Source organism: Macaca nemestrina, chromosome 17, assembly GCF_043159975.1.
Source record: "Macaca nemestrina isolate mMacNem1 chromosome 17, mMacNem.hap1, whole genome shotgun sequence".
Classification (NCBI taxonomy): Eukaryota; Metazoa; Chordata; class Mammalia; order Primates; family Cercopithecidae; genus Macaca; species Macaca nemestrina.
In genome coordinates, this window is record NC_092141.1 from 65,306,939 (window position 1) to 65,321,195 (window position 14,257).

The following is a 14,257-nucleotide window of genomic DNA, read 5'->3' on the forward strand; positions in this document are numbered from 1 at the left end:
GCAGGCCTGTGGGTGGTCACTGCCGTCAGGAACCCCTCTCTCTCTCTGCAGAGGTTTAGGTGCACCTGAAGGTTAATGAGTAGCAGGGCCGTACTTTGTACCAGGGAGGTGAACTTCCCGCTTGGTCTATGTTTGGCTCCACTGTCCTGGGAACTGACCTGCAGAGGTCAGCGGCTGCGGGGAGAATGGACGCCGTGATCCCATGAGGGCCTACTATGAGCCAGACCTCTCACAGACACCGTCATGCTCATGGGCGGGTTTCAAAGCACATGCGCTGTTCCCCCGCATACAGATGCAGGAACTGAGGTTAGAAATGGCAGAGCTGGGACTGGGACCAAGTACAGGTGTGAGGGCACCGAGGTCTGTGGTCTTTGCACATCCCAGCGCAGCCTCAGTGAGTAAGCAGAACTCAGGCTGGTCCACCCATGAAGCCAGACAGCACCCGGGTTGTCTCACTGTGATGGGGACCAGGGGAGGGTGGAGTGGCTGGGGCAACCTGGCCCCACCCCAGGAACAAAGATCACCAAGGATAAGTCTTCCCTGTGACAGCCCCAATGCCACCCTCCAGGAGGATGACGAATGGTCCTGCAGGTCTCACAGCCTTTTATGGCAGGCAGCCGTGAGCACACCTGGAACAGGCAGAGGCAGGGGCCAGGCTGGCTCCCAGCTGCCTCCTTCCTCTCCTCCCGCCATCCCTAGTGACTCAGAGTTTCAGGCTGATTAAACAGAAGCAGTCCGGCAACCCCAGACGGCAGACCCCAGAGAGCAGGCTTAGGCCACCAGATGTGCACAGCTGCTTCCCAGGCATTTGAAAGTGTAGCTATTTCAGGAGGAGCCCCCCCCAACCAGCCCCCTTTCCACACGCACCCCTTCCCCACACCCCTTCCCCAGCAGCAGAGGGGAATGGCCACCGGCAGGAAATGGTGGGCAGCAGTGGGTGGCGGGGGTCAGAGTGCTCGGAGAAGGTAGACATGGGAAAATCCTGCTAAAATCCTGAGCTTCAATCCCAGCACTTTGGGAGGCCGAGACGGGCAGATCACGAGGTCAGGAGATCCAGACCATCCTGGCTAACACGGTGAAACCCCATCTCTACTACAAAATACAAAAAAAAAACTAGCCGGGCGAGGTGGCGGGCGCCTGTAGTCCCAGCTACTCGGGAGGCTGAGGCAGGAGAATGGCGTAAACCCGGGAGGCGGAGCTTGCAGTGAGCCGAGATCCGGCCACTGCACTCCAGCCTGGGCGACAAAGCGAGACTCCGTCTCAAAAAAAAAAAAATCCTGAGCTCCTCCTGCTGTGCCGCCTTCCCCAACCATTTCCCTGCCCCAAGGGGGAGTCCCAAGAAAGAGCAGCAGAGAGCTTGGAAGAGAAGCTGCCCCCGGGAGGGAAGGAAGGTGTAAGTGTATCAGTAAACACGGTGGCAATAACCTGCTGAATGCCGCTCTGCTGGGCTCAAGGCTGAGCGACATCTGGACACTGCTGGACATCTGCAGCTCTGGTCCACAAACACACTGCATCCCAGCCAGAGGGCCCTCCTCCATAGACAGTGCCTAACCCTGGGGCTTCTCAGCTAAAGGAGAGGGAAGCGGGCCTCACTCCAAACAAGGGTCACCCCTTGCCAGCCTCACGTCTAAAGGGACCACCAGAGTCAAGCTGAGGAACTTCCTCAGCAGGCCCCTCACCACCCCCACCAGCCCAGGTGGACCGTCAGGAGACTGCTGAGGGCTGGACAGCTACCCAGGGAGAGACAGAGGCCACAGGATGCCATGGGGGTGGGGGGCGAGGGTTCCCATTGGCCTTTATTATTATATGAATCTTGTTCTTCCCTCAAAGCAACCTGGCAGATGTTTTATTATTTCCAATTTCTTTCTTTCTTTCTTTTTTGAGACAGAATCTCTCTCTGTCGCCCAAGCTAGAGAACAGTGGCACGATCTTGGCTCACTGCAACCTCCACCTCCCGGGTTCCAGCGACTCTCCTGCCCCAACCACCCAAGTAGCTGGGACTACAGGCGTGCACCACCACGCCTGGCTAATTTTTGTATTTTTAGTAGAGACCAGATTTCACCACATTGGCCAGGCTGGTCTTGAACTCCTGACCTCAGATGATCTGCCCACTTTGGCCTCCCAAAGTGCTGGGATTATAGGCATGGGCCACTGCGCCCGGCTTTATTCCCAATTTCTAGGTGAAGAAGCTGTGCCTGCACACTGAGAAAATGGCAGCACTCATGGTAGGAGGAGCATCCAGTCCACTAGACGAGCCTGAGTGGAGCTGAGCCCTCTTGCCAAGGGGAGGAGGGGACCAAGGTGCTTGCAGATGGAAGCAGAGCACCCGGCTGCAAATCAAGAGTACCAGGTTCAGGCTGGGTGCACTGGCTCACGCCTGTAATCCCAGCACTCTGGGAGGCCGAAGCGGGCAGATCACGAGGTCGGGAGTTCAAGACCATCCTGGTCAACATGGTGAAATTCTGTCTCTACTAAAAAGTACAAAAATTAGCCGGGCATGGTGGTGCACACCTGTAATCCCAGCTACTCGGGACGCTGGGGCAGAAGAATTGCTTGAACCAGGGAGGTGGAGGTTGCAGTGAGCCGAGACCACGCCACTGCACTCCAAGCCTGGGTGACGACAGAGCAAGACCCTGTCTCAGAAAAAAAAAAAAAAAAAAAGAGTCCCAGGTTCTAGTCCCAGCTCTGCTACAAACTTGCTGGGTGTCCTTGTGTCCCTGGATCTCAAAGGAATGTTATGTCTAAGATTCTAGGAATAAAAAACCAGGATTCCCACGACAGACAGAAGGCTGGGGGTGGGCAACGTCAGAGTTGGGAACCAGTTCTGGGAGAGGACACACTCCGGAACTCCTCCTGAGGAAGGAGTCAAGGGAGCTATTCCTGCAACAGGAAGGCTGGAAGTCAGACCTCAGGCAGGACTGTCAACCAGCCCCACCCTTCTCCTTACCTACTGCCCAGGAGAACAAGGGAACTTCTCCTACAAGAAACAAAAGTGCTGGTTTTACAGTTCCCAGGGTGGAGGGGGCCGCACCCAGTTCAGTCTTGTCCCTCTCCACCCTGGACATGGAGTCAGACCTTCCGCAATGCCCCTGGACAGAGCCAGGGTGGAAGCGAGAGACACAGATGTGGGCCCTGCCCACTCGCCCCAGCCAGAGACGGGCAGGGACAGAGACAGGGCGGGTTTCTGAGTTGAATGGGGGGCCTTTGTTTAGAGCCTGCTCTATTGTTAGCAGCCTGGGAGGAAGAAGCCAGATCAGAGACTGTAGGGACAGCCCAAGGACAGGAAGAAGGAAGACGCGCCCTGGAGAGGGGGTGCAGAGGACCCTTCCCCACGGGGCCCACATCAGGTAAGTGTGAGCAAGTAATACGGCTAGACTGGGTGCACCCCTACCCTTCATTCCTGCCTCCTCCTCTGCACAGCCAACCTAGAGGGCTGGCACCGGGCACCCTAAATCCAAGACTGACCTGGCAGAGTGTGGCCCAGCCCTGACATTAAAAATAGCCCAACCAGAGCTACACCAGGCTCCTTCCCCAGCCAGCACCTGCCAAGGACAGTCAGCAACAGGCACATCTAGGCTGGGTTGCAGGGCACCAAAGTGCCAAGACACCTGGAAATAAGGACAGGAATGGGTTACCCCAGAGGCCATGCTGGAAGCAGGCTCAGAAACACTGCATTTGGGGACAGAGGAGCAGGGAGGAGCAGGGCAGGGCTGGGTGCCCCTGAGGTTCCTTAGGCTAGAGGCCAGCACGCTTTGCAGACACAGGTCCCCAGGCTCAGACAGCGACAGGGTGAGCACAGGATTTCCCAGGCTCAGACAGCGACAGGGTGAGCACAGGGTTCTGAGTGAGGAGAGGGGCTCGATTTCCTTAAGCTTCATTTTCTTATCTGTAAAATGGAGATGATCAAGTGACTTCTTTCATCGCCGTGACTCTGGAAGCCCTCTGTCCACAGGAAAGGCATGCATTCACATACCAGAAGAACAAAGAGATGGCAGAGGAGGCGGAAGCCAGCTGGAACAGTAGTTCATGCCTATAATCCCAGCACTTTGGAAGGCGGAGGTGGGAGGGTCGTTTGAGCCCAGGAGTTCAAGACCAGCCTGGGCAACATAGTAAGACCCTGTCTCTACAAAAAATAAAAATAAATTAGCCGGGCATGGTGGCACGCACCTGCAGTCCCAGCTACTCTGGAAGCTGAAGCGTCACTTGAGCCCAGGTGACTGAGGCTGCAGTGAGCCAAGATCACTCCACTCCAGCCTAGGCAACAGAGCGAGACCATATCTCAAAAAAGAAAGGTGAGGGGTCCGGGCATGGTGGCTCACGCCTGTAGTCCCAGCATATTGGGAGGCCGAGGCGGGTGGATCACAAGGTCAGGAGTTTGAGACCATCCTGGCCAACATAGTGAAACCCCATCTCTACTAAAAATACAAAAAATTAGTGAGGCGTGATGGTGGACGCCTGTAATCCCAGCTACTCAGAAGGCTGAGGCAGGTGAATCACTTGAACCTGGGAGGCGGAGGTTGCAGTGAGCCGAGATCGCGCCAATTGCACTCCAGCCGGGGTTACAGTGTGAGACTTGTCTCAAAAAAAAAGAAAAAAAGAAAAAGAAAAAAAGGTGACGGCCGGCACAGAGACCTGCTGGGCAAGGTGGCTGGCAGTCTGCTTGGGGGGACCCTGGCTGCTTTCTCTGACCCCTAAGATGGGGACTAGGTAGGGAGCTGCCTCCCAGGCCCTGGGGAGGTGAAGGAAACATGGCTGAGGAGAAGGGAAGTGGAGCTTCGCTCAGGCCAGGTGGTGACACTGGCTGCCCCAAGGCCAGTCCATGCTGCTTCCTGCAGCCAGGGGCAGCTGCACAGCCAGGCGTGAGCATTCCCCACATAGCAGTCCCAGGGGGAAGCTGGGCTCAGCGGGGTCTCCAGCCCCCACCTTCCCCACTCTGTCCCTGGCTCCCGCTGAGGTCTGGCCCGCAGTTCCAAGCACAGACACAAACAGACTCTAGAAAGTGCATGATGGGGCCGGGCGCGGTGGCTTAAGCCTGTAATCCCAGCACTTTGGGAGGCTGAGACGGGCGGATCACGAGGTCAGGAGATCGAGACCATCCTGGCTGACACGGTGAAACCCCGTCTCTACTAAAAAATACAAAAAACTAGCCGGGCGAGGTGGCGGGCGCCTGTAGTCCCAGCTACTCGGGAGGCTGAGGCAGGAGAATGGCGTGAACCCGGGAGGCGGAGCTTGCAGTGAGCTGAGATCCGGCCACTGCACTCCAGCCTGGGTGGCAGAGCGAGACTCCGTCTCAAAAACAAAAAAAAAAAAAAAAAAGAAAGTGCATGATGGCTTCCCTTGAGGGCCTGTCTCCCTCTCAGACTGGGGCTGCCCAAGGAGGCCTCTCCCCTCTGGCTGGCAGCTCCAGGAGGGAACCTCCTGCAGACTAGAGGTTCTCTGGCAGACACTGTGGTCTCCATCAGCAAGCTGGTCCATTCCAAGAGGGCAGAACTGAAGCAGGAGCTGTGTCAGAGAAGCTGGTCTTAGGCTTCCGGAGGAAAACCCTTACTTCCAGTCTGGAGGGCAGCCCGGGCTGTGGCCTGAGGATGAGCTGAGGCCTGGGGGAGGCTCAGGCCTGCCGACCCAGCTGCTGTTTATTTTCCTCCTTCTGGGCTCCTTCCCAAAGTAAACAAACCCGGGTGGGAAAATGAAGGGGATTTGTAGGAGAGGGAAATGCCATGGCCAAGTGGCTCGACCCGGGGACCTCTATGCTCCCCTGGAGAGGGCTCCAGCTGGAGCTCCATTCCCTGCTGGTGACCCCCGTGGGCAGATTCCCAAACCAGCAGACGACCCCAGACCGAGACTCCTGGGAATGGAAAAACACTTCACCCCACACCAGGAAACAACAACAAAAGGTTGACGTGTGTTGGTGACGCAAAATACACAAGTACTTTCATTGCACTGCCTCCAACCACCACCAGTGGGGCTTGGGCAGCCTGGGGTCCAGGGGCAGCCCACTCCTCAATAACAGCAGGTCGGACCCCAGCTGACTGAGGCCCACTCCCTCGGGTGTGATTCTACAGGGTGTGATTCTGCAAGGATCCCTGCATATAACCCTCTCCTGGGAAGATCCATCTGTTTATTGTACAACACAGGCTGGAAAACCAGGATTGGAATAAAAGTTGGGCTAAAATCTGTTACTGTAGGCAGGGTGCAGTGGCTCATCCCTGTAATCCCAGCACTTTAGGAGGCCAAGGCAGGTGAATCCCTTGAGCCCAGGAGTTCCAGAACAGTGTGGGCAACATAGCGAAACTCCATCTCTACAAAAAAATGCAGAAATTAGCCGGGCGTGGTGGCATGTGCCTGTAGTCCCAGCTACTTGGGAGGCTGAGGTAGGAGGATCGCTTGAGCCCGGGAGGAGGAGGTTGCAGTTGAGCCGAGATCTGCACTCCAGCCTGGGCAACAGAGTGAGACCCCATCTCAAAAAAAAAAAAAAAAAAGTTACTATATACAAAGGATGAGCTCATCAAGATCAAGGCTAAAGAACAAAAGGATGCTAAGAAAAGAGGAAGAGACTTGGCTGGGCGCGGTAGCTCATGCCTGTAATCCCAGCACTTTGGGAGGCCAAGGCGGGTGGGTCACAAGGCCTGGAGTTCCAGACCAGCCTGGCCAACATGGTGAAATCCTGTCTCTGCTAAAAATAAAAAAAACTAGCCAGGCGTGGTGGCAGGTGCCTTTAATCCCAGCTACTCAGGAGGCTGAGGCAAGAGAATCGCTTGAAACCAGAAGGCAGAGGTTGCAGTGAGCTGAGATTGTGCCACTGTACTCCAGCCTGGGCAACAAGAGCAAGACTCCATCTCAAAAAAAAAGAAAGAAAGAAAAAAAGAAAAGAGGAAGAGACCTTAATGAAACTTAATGAAAGTTGCCGTTTTGGATTATGGGCAATTTTTTTCTTTTCTCTTAAACTTTTCTAAACTTCCCAACTTTTTTTTACAATGATCAGATATTACTTTTTTTATTTTCTTTTTCTTTTTTGAGACAAGGTCTCACTCTGTTGCCCACGCTGGAGTACAGTGGCACAACCATGGCTCACTGCAGCCTTCAACTGCTGGGCTCAAGCAATCCTTCCACCTCAGCCTCCCAAGTAGCTAGGACCACAGGCACATACCACCATGCTCTAATTTTTTTTTTTTAAGAGATGGGGTCTTGCTGTATTGCACAGGCTGGCAGGCTGGTCTCAAAGTCCTGGCCTCAAGCAATCCTCCTGCCTCAACCTTCAGAGTGGTTGGGATTACAGGCGTAAGCCACTGCCCCAGCCAGATGTTACTTTCTCAATCAAGGGAGAGGAGGAGTCTCCCCTAAATAAGCAGCTTATTGATTGCCAAGCCCCTGTCCCAACTCTGCTCTGGTCCCTGCCACTGTCTTCATAGTAGAGAAAGACACAGAAAGCTGAGCTTCAGCTGGGCATGGTGGCTCATGCCCATAATCCCAGCACTTTGGGAGGCTGAGGTGGGACAAATGCTTGAGCTCAGGAGTCCAAGACCAGCCTGGGCAACATAGCAAGACCCTGTCTCTACACAAAACTTTAAAAATTAGCTGGGCATGGTGGTGCACACTTGTGGACCCAGCTACTTGGGAGGCTGGGCAGGAGGATTGCTTGAGCCCAGAGTTCAAGGATGCAGTGAGCTGTGATCACGTCACTGCACTCTAGCCTGAGGGACAGAATGAGTCCCTACCTCAAAAAAAGGAAAGAAGGCCGGGCCCAGTGGCTCACGCCTGTAATCCCAGCACTTTGGGAGGCTGAGGTGGGTGGATCACTTGAGCAGGAATTCAAGACCAGCCTGGCCAACATGGTGAAACCCCCATCTCTACTAAAAATACAAAACTTAACTGGGCATGGTGGTGTGTGCCTGTAGTCCCAGCTACTCAGGAGGATGAGGCAGTAGAATTGTTTGAACCTGGGAGGCAGAGGTTGCAGTGAGCTGAGACTGCATCACTGCACTCCAGCCTGGGAGACAGAACAAGACTCCATCTCAAAAACCAAACCAAAAAAAAAAGGAAAGAAAAGAGGAGAGGAAAAGAGAGGAGGAAAGAAAGCTGAGTGCCAATAGTGGTGACTCACGCCTATAATCCCAGCACTTTGGGAGGCTGAGGTGAGTGGATCACCTGAGGTCAGGAGTTCAAGACCAGCCTGACCAATATGGTTGAAACCCTGTCTCTACTACAAATACAAAAATTAGCTGGGCGTAGTGGCAGGCGCTGGTAGTCTCAGCTACGCAGGAGGCTGAGACAGGAGAATCACCTGAACCCGGGAGGTGGAGGTTGCAGTGAGCCAAGATTGCGCCACTACACTCCAGTTGGGTGACAGAGTGAGAGACTCGTCTCAAAAAAAAAGAATGAACGAAAAGAATGAAAGAACGAAAGAAAGAACAAAAGAAAGCAAGAAGGCTGGGCTTCCTGCCCTACTGGCCCCAAAGGCCAAGATGCCAGGAGGCTGAGCAAAGGGGAGTGGTCCACGAGCTTTCCCTTCAGGCCTGGCAGAGGAAGTTGCTTCACAATGAGGTATTCCATGTCCCCAGACTCAACCATGTCCCAGGAGAGGCCGCTCAGTGTCACTTTCAGGAACACAAGCCCTGGTGGCCTGCCCAGCCACACTGCTTTTCCTCTTCACAGGGGTCACGGGGCCAGCTCACAGATGGCTTTCCCTCTCACTGCCAGCTCGCTCTTCTCCCAAAAGATACAAGATGAAGAGTCTCCCCAAGGGGCAGCGATTCCTGCCTGGCCTCCCTGACGGACAGGATGGCCCTCATCAGAGAAGAGTCAATGCTGAGCCTCCACCTCTCTCTCTTACTTCTCAACTCAAGATCTCATCTTTAGCAGGCAGAAAGCCCTTCCTCCTGTCTAGACTGCGTCCCTTCAAGTCCCTTCAGTAAGTGCAGCATGCAGGAGCTCTCATGTCCTCGGGGGAGATGGGAAACTGCAACCTCATCCCCTCTTTGTTGTAGTCAGTGGGATGGGGTTCATTGTTTTCTTCTCTGTCTCAAGTCCCATTAGCCTTCTCCACAATCAATAATCCCCCTGCCTGGGGTCCCCGCCTGCCCTCAGGGGATCCAGAAGCGTGGTAGTGACAGGTTCAGTACTCCGACTGCACCATCACATAAAGAGAACCCATTTCCCAGACCCCAAATCCAGGCCCATTCTGGTGTTCGATGTCCAGCTGGCAGAGACGCCAGAACCAGGCAGGTCTGGAGGACAATCTGACACCAGCTCCTCCCTAGAGGGCCAAGGCTCTGGCTGACAGGCAGCACACATAACCCCCACCTCCATCACCAGAAAGGCCCTCTCAGCAGCTGCCTATCTCAGGTCTCTTGGGCTTCAGAGCTGAGGACAGCCAGTTCCCCATCAAGAGCAGCCTGGCAGCACTGCCTGGTTCGCTCCAGCAGGACATTAGCCCAGGCCTAAACTGGACTCTCGTTTCTCGCCACTCCCCACAGGGCAGCACCCTTTATCTTGGCATAGCCCCAGCCCCCAGCAAAGCAGGCAACTCCCACTTCCTACACATGAACAAGCCCAAAACAGCCATGGTTCTACCTAACTCAAGCTAGGAGGCAGCACAGCTTTGACCCCTGCCTCCTCTTTTCCTCTCAACCTTTCCCCAACACCCACCACGCAGCCCTGGCTTGGGGAGAAGCCTCCTCTACCGGAAACTAAAAATCAAGCCACTGGGGAGATTTCAGAGGGCTGGTGGCCAGGACAGGTATCACCCTCACCTACCAAACCTGCCCTGCATTCACCACTCACGCATGCCTTTATGGGCCCGTCTGAATTATCCTCTCCCCAATCAGGCAGAGGCTCTCGAAAGGGGGTGCAGAAAAATCCTTTCCACTCACACCTGTAATCCCAGCGCTTTGGGAGGCTGAGGCGGGCGGATCTCCTGAGGTCAGGAGTTCGAGACCATCCTGGCCAACATGGTGAAACCCCATCTCCACTAAAAATACAAAAATTAGCCCGGTGTGGTGGTACATACCTGTAATCCCAGCTACTCGGGAGGCTGAAAGAGAAGGATCACTTGAACCCAGGAGGTGGAGGTTGCAGTGAGCAGAGATCATGCCACTGCACTCCAGCCTGGGTGGCAGAGCGAGACTCCATCTCAAAAAAAAAAATCGTGGCCGGGCGCGGTGGCTCAAGCCTGTAATCCCAGCACTTTGGGAGGCCGAGACGGGCGGATCACGAGGTCAGGAGTTCGAGACCATCCTGGCTAACACGGTGAAACCCCGTCTCTACTAAAAAATACAAAAAACTAGCCGGGCGAGGTGGCGGGCGCCTGTAGTCCCAGCTACTCGGGAGGCTGAGGCAGGAGAATGGCGTAAAAACCCGGGAGGCAGAGCTTGCAGTGAGCTGAGATCCGGCCACTGCACTCCAGCCTGGGTGACACAGCGAGACTCCGTCTCAAAAAAAAAAAAAAAAAAAAAAAAATCGTTTCTAGAGCTGTATGGGGCAATACAGCAGGATGGGTTCTGGGCTTGGAATCAGAGGACCAAAACGCCAGTCTTGGTGCTGCTTGGGTCTCGCTGTACAACCTTGGGGAAATTACTTAAGTTCCTTGAGTTTCAATTTCCTCATCTGTAGAATGGGGAAAATGATACCTGCTTTTTTTTTTTTTTTTTTTTTGAGTCAGGGACTCACTCTGTTGCCCAGGCTGGAATACAGTGACACAGCTCACTGCAGCCTTGACCTCCCTGGGCTCAGGTAATCCTCCCACCTCAACCCTTCCAGTAGCTGGGACCATAGGCATGCACCACCATGCCCGGCTAATTTTTCTATTTTTTGTAGAGACAGGGTTTCACCATGTTGCCCAGACTGGTCTGGAATTCCTGGGCTCAATCAAGCAATCCGCCCTTGTGGGCCTCCTAATGTGCTGGGATTACAGGTTTGAGCCATCCAGCCTGTTCAGCCATAAGGATTAAGTAAGAATAGTTAATGAAAGTGCTTGGTTTGGGCCAGGTGAGGTGGCTTACGCCTGTAATCCCAGCACTTTGGGAGGCCGAGGCAGGCGAATCACAAGGTCAGTAGATCAAGACCAGCCTGCGCAACATGGTGAAACCCCATCTCTACTAAAAATACAAAAATTAGCCGGGCGTGGTGGCACGCACCTGTAATCCCAGCTACTCAGGAGGCTGAGGCAGGAGAATCGCTTGAACCTAGGAGGCGGAGGCTGCAGTGAGCCTAGGTGACAGAGCGAGATTCCACCTCAAAAAAAAACAAAAAAAAAAGAAAGTGCTTGGTTTCTGTAAAGTCTGACCTTGATCTTGAGTTACCATTTGTCAAGTACTTACCGGGTAGATAGGTGTTGTATTCCCATTTTGCCAAAGAAGTCACTGAGACTCAGGCAATGTAATGAGAGACAGAGCTGGTTCTCAAACCCAGCTCAGTTCAAGCCCAAAGCCCTGTGCTCAGAACTGCCCCACTGTCCCATCTCTCCAAATAAACAGTCCTTCTGTAGACTAGTCAATTGACCGATCTCATTCTAAGGTGGCTCCAGGAAGGGAAGAAGGTTGGCAGCCCTAGCCCGACCTTTTTCGTTCCTATACACTGCATTCTCAAAGCCTCAGCCCTGGCAGCCCAGAGGTTCCAGAGGGAATGGAGTGGAGCCAGGGTGCAAGGGAGGGGTGGAGTGGGGGTGGGAGGGCTCAAGTCACCCAAGCTGGGGCTTGATCTAGCAAGAAATGACTAATTGGGTCCTACCTTCTCCTCCTCCGCGTCCCCCAGTCCAGTCAGTGGCCAGTTTTCACCAGGCACCTCCTAGTAGTACTTCCTCAGTATTATCTTTTCATCACAGCCACAAACCAGATTAGCTAAACTAATCATTTAGCCAACATAATTACAATGCCCTCCCCTCCTCCACCTTGGCAGGGAGAAGAGGGAAAGCAGGTTATTTTTGCCCAAACTCCGTGCTCCTGTTGCTCCCCAGAGGTGCACCGCCCCCCTCCTCCAGCAGAAAAGGATCTGAGTTCCCACACTGACTTCCCCCTAGCCCCGGGCTGAGCGTGATCCCCACCCAGGATAAAGGGGCTGAGTCTGGGCCCCCAGCCTCACTCCCCCATCTACAACAAAGAAAGAGGTGGTAGACTCTTCCCCTCCAAGCACTCTCCATCCCCGCTCCCCGCAATCTTTCTCCCACCCCCAGGACTGAGAGAGAACCCAACTGTGGTATTCTCTCTCTGTTCCCCAAGGAGGCTGGGCTCCAAATCCTGCAAAAAGACCACACTTCAGATTGTTTTTTAAACCGGGGTAGAAAGCCTGGTCAAGATTCCCAATTCCGGAGGGTAGGGGGGGTCTCAGGAAATTGGGAGCAGGGAAAGCAGGGGCCCGATGCAGCTCTGCCTGAGGGAGTCTAGCACTGAAGAAACCTTCCCCCAAAAAGCCTTCCTCCGGTCTCACTTTCCCTGTCAAATTCTTTCAGGAAAGAGGGTGGGAAAGGTCTGTGCAGGCCTCCAGAAAGCATGCACCTTCATAATTCAGAAATCAAATGGAAGGCAAGTCCCACAGCCTCATGCTCTTTTGCCTCAATTACCAGCCAGCTAAGTAATGTGGGGGATGGGGTAGAGAAAGAAAAAAAGACAAGAACAACCACTCCCCCCACCTTCCTCAGTTTGGCCCAGCCCTGCCCCACCCCCATTCCTGGGGAGGGGGCAGAGCCTGAGAGAGAGAGCCGCTTACGCAGGCCTCGTCTGAGGGGGTGTGGTGGTCCCCGGAGGCAGGAAGAGAAGGAAGAAGCTGCTTCCCCTCTCAGCACTTTCCACCCCCCACCCCGGCCCCCACCTCAGGCCCCTGGGGCCCAGCGAAGAGGATGAAGGTGGGGGCAGGGAAGACAGGGTCGGAGCGCAGGCACCCGCCCAGGTTCAGCCAGGGGCCGGCTAGGGGAAGGGGCTTTGCACCAAGAAGGACCCCCTAAGCCTAAAGGAAGTTTTGGGCAAGGAGACAGGAAAACCCCCAGATCAAGCTGCTGTGAATACTTCCTCCTGCAAAGTTTGTTTTGGGTGATTTTTCCAACAATAAGAGGTTAGAGAAGAAGACGGGTCCTGTTCCCCTACCAACACTCTAGCAGCCACAGCTACTGGAAACTGGGCCAGGTGACCCTGAATTCTTCATCCGTGCACAGACCCCACCCCCCAGACTCCAGGGCGAGCCACGGATGCCAGACACACCAGCTGGACACTGGGTCGAGCCCTGCACCCACCACTGTCACTCCATCCCACCTCCGCTGAAGAAGCCAGAGCCCGGCTCCCACCGGAGTGGAGGGAGGCGCCGCAGGTAGTATGGACGAGGCTCTGGGAGTTGGAGGGCAGGGCCTCTGGACTCCGTGCGCTCACCTGCTCGGCAGGTGGGGCCAGCGTCGCTAGGAAAATGTGTGCTCGGCCCCCACAGTTGGGCAAGCTGGGCGCAGACAATAGGGCCCCACCCAGGCCTGGGGGAGTAGGGAGGGAGGGAAAGCGAGGATGACGCGTGGGGTGGGGTGAGAGTGGCCCCAGAGACCAGCGGCAGCAAGTTTCCCAAACGGTAAATTCCTGACTGCAGCGTGAGCCCTGGGACGCAGTCAAAGCAGGGCAAAGTCTCCCCCACCAGCTCAGGGCGAGAGTCAGGGACGCGGCGTCGGGCGAGGGGCGCGGGCCCCGGGGGAGGCACGACTCCGGAGGCACCTGTCCGGATCCCTCCCGCCCTGCTCAGATCTCTGGCTCGCGGAGCTCCCAGGCGCGCTCTGCCCAAACCGCGCGACCCCCAGGTCGCCGCGCCCAGGACCCCAGCGCGCCCCCTGCCGCCGGTGCAAGGTGGCGCTCCATGGCACCCGCCCTCACCTGCCCAGAGACGGCAGGGACCGGCCTCGCGGGCGCTCGCCACCCCTTCTCTCCCCAGCGATACCTGCTCCCGATCGCCCGCACCTTAGTATGGGGCCTGGCCGGGCCGGGTCGGGGTCGGGCCGGGGTGGGAGCCGGCGCAGGCAGCTAACTGAGCTCGGCGTGGTCGGGCGGCGGCTGCTCCGGACTCTGGCCAAGGCAGCAACTCAGTAACCGAACAAAAGGCAAAGAGACCTGACAGCCAAGCCACGCCCCTCGCCACCTCGAAGCTCCGCCCCTGGGGGAGACGCCCACCCTCTGGTGCGAGCTCACTGGCTGTCTCGCCTGACTGTCCCGTCGAGGGGCGGAGCCTCACCTCCAGTCCTCTTCCACGGCCGCCTCTGTTTATCCGCTTGCCATTGGCCCCAGGGACTGCCAGTCGG

At 55.6% G+C, this 14,257-nt stretch overlaps 1 protein-coding gene across 6 annotated transcripts in view; it reads right to left on the reverse strand.

Annotated features, from left to right (window-relative positions):
* Positions 1-14,044, reverse strand: part of JU (junction plakoglobin) — a 32,749-nt gene extending 18,705 nt beyond the window's left edge. The window contains exon 1 of one of the 6 annotated variants that reach the window (XM_011725155.2): positions 13,920-14,044. The gene's annotated coding sequence lies outside the window, so the exon portion shown is untranslated. Of the gene's footprint in view, positions 1-1,425; positions 1,643-11,315; positions 11,335-11,724; positions 11,743-13,835; positions 13,855-13,899 lie in introns of those variants that run through there. The other 5 variants (XM_011725156.2, XM_011725157.2, XM_071083127.1 and 2 more) reach the window with 5 other exon arrangements.
* Between the last annotated feature and the right edge of the window lie 213 nt (positions 14,045-14,257).